The sequence below is a fragment of the Notothenia rossii genome (assembly GCF_949606895.1).
Source record: "Notothenia rossii genome assembly, chromosome: 9".
Lineage (NCBI taxonomy): Eukaryota > Metazoa > Chordata > Actinopteri > Perciformes > Nototheniidae > Notothenia > Notothenia rossii.
The window spans coordinates 80,952,924-80,957,923 of record NC_136907.1 but is presented as its reverse complement, the minus strand read 5'-3'; the positions used below and the strand labels follow the sequence as shown (position 1 = coordinate 80,957,923).

Genomic DNA, 5,000 nt, shown 5'->3' with positions numbered 1-5,000 from the left:
AGATTGTTACTCTAATCTCTATTCAGATTGTTACTCTCATATCTATTCAGATTGTTACTCTCATATCTATTCAGATTGTTACTTTAATCTCTATTCAGATTGTTACTCTCATATCTATTCAGATTGTTACTTTAATATCTATTCAGATTGTTACTCTCATCTCTATTCAGATTGTTACTCTCATATCTATTCAGATTGTTACTCTCATATCTATTCAGATTGTTACTTTAATCTCTATTCAGATTGTTACTCTCATCTCTATTCAGATTGTTACTCTCATATCTATTCAGATTGTTACTCTCATATCTATTCAGATTGTTACTTTAATCTCTATTCAGATTGTTACTCTCATATCTATTCAGATTGTTACTCTCATATCTATTCAGATTGTTACTCTCATATCTATTCAGATTGTTACTCTCATATCTATTCAGATTGTTACTTTAATATCTATTCAGATTGTTACTCTCATCTCTATTCAGATTGTTACTTTAATCTCTATTCAGATTGTTACTCTCATATCTATTCAGATTGTTACTCTCATATCTATTCAGATTGTTACTCTCATATCTATTCAGATTGTTACTCTCATCTCTATTCAGATTGTTACTCTCTAAATCTCTATTCAGATTGTTACTCTCTAAATCTCTATTCAGATTGTTACTCTCATCTCTATTCAGATTGTTACTCTCATCTCTATTCAGATTGTTACTCTCATCTCTATTCAGATTGTTACTCTCATCTCTATTCAGATTGTTACTCTCATCTCTATTCAGATTGTTACTCTCATCTCTATTCAGATTGTTACTCTCATATCTATTCAGATTGTTTCTCTCATCTCTATTCAGATTGTTACTCTCATCTCTATTCAGATTGTTACTCTCATCTCTATTCAGATTGTTACTTTCATCTCTATTCAGATTGTTACTCTCATCTCTATTCAGATTGTTACTCTCTAAATCTCTATTCAGATTGTTACTCTCATCTCTATTCAGATTGTTACTCTCTAAATCTCTATTCAGATTGTTACTCTCTAAATCTCTATTCAGATTGTTACTCTCTAAATCTCTATTCAGATTGTTACTCTCATCTCTATTCAGATTGTTACTCTCATCTCTATTCAGATTGTTACTCTCATCTCTATTCAGATTGTTACTCTCATCTCTATTCAGATTGTTACTCTCATCTCTATTCAGATTGTTACTCTCATCTCTATTCAGATTGTTACTCTCATCTCTATTCAGATTGTTACTCTAATCTCTATTCAGATTGTTACTCTCTAAATCTCTATTCAGATTGTTACTCTCATCTCTATTCAGATTGTTACTCTCATCTCTATTCAGATTGTTACTCTCTAATCTCTATTCAGATTGTTACTCTCATCTCTATTCAGATTGTTACTCTCTAAATCTCTATTCAGATTGTTACTCTCTAAATCTCTATTCAGATTGTTACTCTCTAAATCTCTATTCAGATTGTTACTCTCATCTCTATTCAGATTGTTACTTTAATCTATATTCAGATTGTTACTCTCATCTCTATTCAGATTGTTACTCTCATCTCTATTCAGATTGTTACTCTCATCTCTATTCAGATTGTTACTCTCACCTCTATTCAGATTGTTACTCTCATCTCTATTCAGATTGTTACTCTCTAAATCTCTATTCAGATTGTTACTCTCTAAATCTCTATTCAGATTGTTACTCTCATCTCTATTCAGATTGTTACTCTCATCTCTATTCAGATTGTTACTCTCATCTCTATTCAGATTGTTACTCTCATCTCTATTCAGATTGTTACTCTCATCTCTATTCAGATTGTTACTCTCATCTCTATTCAGATTGTTACTCTCATCTCTATTCAGATTGTTACTTTAATCTCTATTCAGATTGTTACTCTCATCTCTATTCAGATTGTTACTCTCTAAATCTCTATTCAGATTGTTACTCTCATCTCTATTCAGATTGTTACTCTCATCTCTATTCAGATTGTTACTCTCTAAATCTCTATTCAGATTGTTACTCTCATCTCTATTCAGATTGTTACTCTCATCTCTATTCAGATTGTTACTCTCATCTCTATTCAGATTGTTACTCATCTCTATTCAGATTGTTACTCTCATCTCTATTCAGATTGTTACTCTCATCTCTATTCAGATTGTTACTCTCATCTCTATTCAGATTGTTACTCTCATCTCTATTCAGATTGTTACTCTCATCTCTATTCAGATTGTTACTTTAATCTCTATTCAGATTGTTACTCTCATCTCTATTCAGATTGTTACTCTCTAAATCTCTATTCAGATTGTTACTCTCATCTCTATTCAGATTGTTACTCTCATCTCTATTCAGATTGTTACTCTCTAAATCTCTATTCAGATTGTTACTCTCATCTCTATTCAGATTGTTACTCATCTCTATTCAGATTGTTACTCTCATCTCTATTCAGATTGTTACTCTCATCTCTATTCAGATTGTTACTCTCATCTCTATTCAGATTGTTACTCTCATCTCTATTCAGATTGTTACTCTCATCTCTATTCAGATTGTTACTCTCTAAATCTCTATTCAGATTGTTACTCTCATCTCTATTCAGATTGTTACTCTCATCTCTATTCAGATTGTTACTCTCATCTCTATTCAGATTGTTACTCTCATCTCTATTCAGATTGTTTCTCTCATCTCTATTCAGATTGTTACTCTCATCTCTATTCAGATTGTTACTCTCTAAATCTCTATTCAGATTGTTACTCTCATCTCTATTCAGATTGTTACTCTCATCTCTATTCAGATTGTTACTCTCATCTCTATTCAGATTGTTACTCTCATCTCTATTCAGATTGTTACTCTCATCTCTATTCAGATTGTTACTCTCATATCTATTCAGATTGTTACTCTCATCTCTATTCAGATTGTTACTCTCATCTCTATTCAGATTGTTACTCTCATCTCTATTCAGATTGTTACTCTCATCTCTATTCAGATTGTTACTCTCATCTCTATTCAGATTGTTACTCTCATCTCTATTCAGATTGTTACTCTCATCTCTATTCAGATTGTTACTCTCATCTCTATTCAGATTGTTACTCTCATCTCTATTCAGATTGTTACTGTGGGCACATGAAGGATGAAAAGGTTTTATAAGGATAAGATTTACTTTATTGATTTCAATTTGGGATTTATTATTATTGTTATTATTGATATCCCAAAGCTGTTGTTTTTCTTATTTATCCCAAAACATTTTTTTAAACAGAATTTATTTTTTCCCAATTCGGGAACTTTACTTTTCGTTAAATCCCAATTTTGGAATATTTTTTTCCTATTTTTGTATTATTCCAATTTAGGAATACAACAAAAATAAAAATGGTTATCTCCATTTTGGGATTCTCTTTTTTCTGTGATTTATTACAAAATCTAACTAATATATATATTTTTTATCTGAATCTGTCCACCCTCAGACATCCTGCTCCAACACGCACGCACGCACGCACGCACGCACGCACGCACGCACGCACGCACGCACGCACGCACGCACGCACGCACGCACGCACACACACACACACACACACACACACACACACACACACACACACACACACACACACACAACACCTGAAGTCCCGTTTATGAGTTCAAACCGTCTGATGGGGTTTTTCTCTGAACATCTGCATTTGGTGAACGACTTCAACGGCTCCAGCAGATCTGAGAGAGATGTTAGAATCAGTTTTGTGTTTCCTGATGAGTGTGAGGAACAAACCTCCATCAGTGTCAGGAACCTGCGCGTATTTATAGAGCGTCCTCTGTGCAGGCAGAGTGCCTGCTGGGAGATGTGCAGAGGTACAGTGACTTTTTTCTGAGGTGTCAACGGCTGCCAATGAGCCTGATGGGAATTATTGTGTTTGAGGTTTATTAATATCTAGGGAAATGAGGCCGCTCACTTCCTTCTGCACCGAAGCTCTTTATTGTCACACAGGACCTGATGGGTGGAGAACAGCTGAGTCATGATGCTCACACACACACACACACCCACACCCACACCCACACACACACCCACACCCACACCCACACCCACACCCACACACACATACACATACACATACACATACACATACACATACACACACACACACACACACACACACACACACACACACACACACACACACACACACACACACACACACACACACAGAGAGAGAGAGAGATGTTTTTGATGTGTTTTTATATATGCATTGTATCTGGATGCAGAGTTAGTCATTTGCCAGTTTATCTGAAATGACTAGGTTAGCTACGTTAGCTAGCTAGCTTACAGCTGATCTGCAGTGACATCAGAAGGAGTCCTGTGATCACATTGTTAAAATAAAACCATCAAACATTTCAGGTAAGTTTCCAACAACAGAGACCGTTGTTCAGCTTTACAATCCTGAACGTGGTTTTCCTTAGTGTTTGCCAGTTGATTTGTTTTGTGAGATCTGCAAACCAGAGGCCTGTACTACGAAGCCGGATGTTCTCTTAGCGGCTAACTTCAGGGAAAACTCGGGGTTTCCGGTCCTACGAAGCTGGTTCTCTTTTTAGCAGGCTAGATCTCCATGGTAACTGATGCTGAGCGGCTAACCTGCCCCGGAGCAGGTTAGGTTGCAGGCTAAGAGCTCAACTCAGTGAAAGCACTGCCTGCTGACCAATCAGAGCTCAGTGTGCGGAGTTTAAAGCGATCAAGTCACATTACAGGAGAAAGGAAATACAGAAAAGCTGCCGTTGCAGGAAAGACGGCCGGCCAAAATCAGCGACTGTGTGAACGTGAACATTAATAGAATATCACCTCCCATCTTCAGAGCAATCTGACTATTAGAACATTAGCGTTAAGAAAGCTTACTTAAATATCTGCCACAACATAAGTAACCGGATCAGAGTAACATTAAGTACAGTCCGCGGCATATCACATCATCATGTATCATCTCCTTATCTGAGTCAGCTGAGCCGTATCTGGCCGTGCAACACTCA

At 36.0% G+C, this 5,000-nt stretch overlaps 1 protein-coding gene across 1 annotated transcript in view; it reads left to right on the top strand.

Moving 5' to 3' along the window:
* Nucleotides 1-5,000, top strand: part of rasal2 (RAS protein activator like 2) — a gene marked incomplete at its 3' end in the record, with an annotated part of 25,376 nt that overhangs the window by 11,413 nt on the left and 8,963 nt on the right. The gene's annotated exons all lie outside the window — the stretch shown is intronic.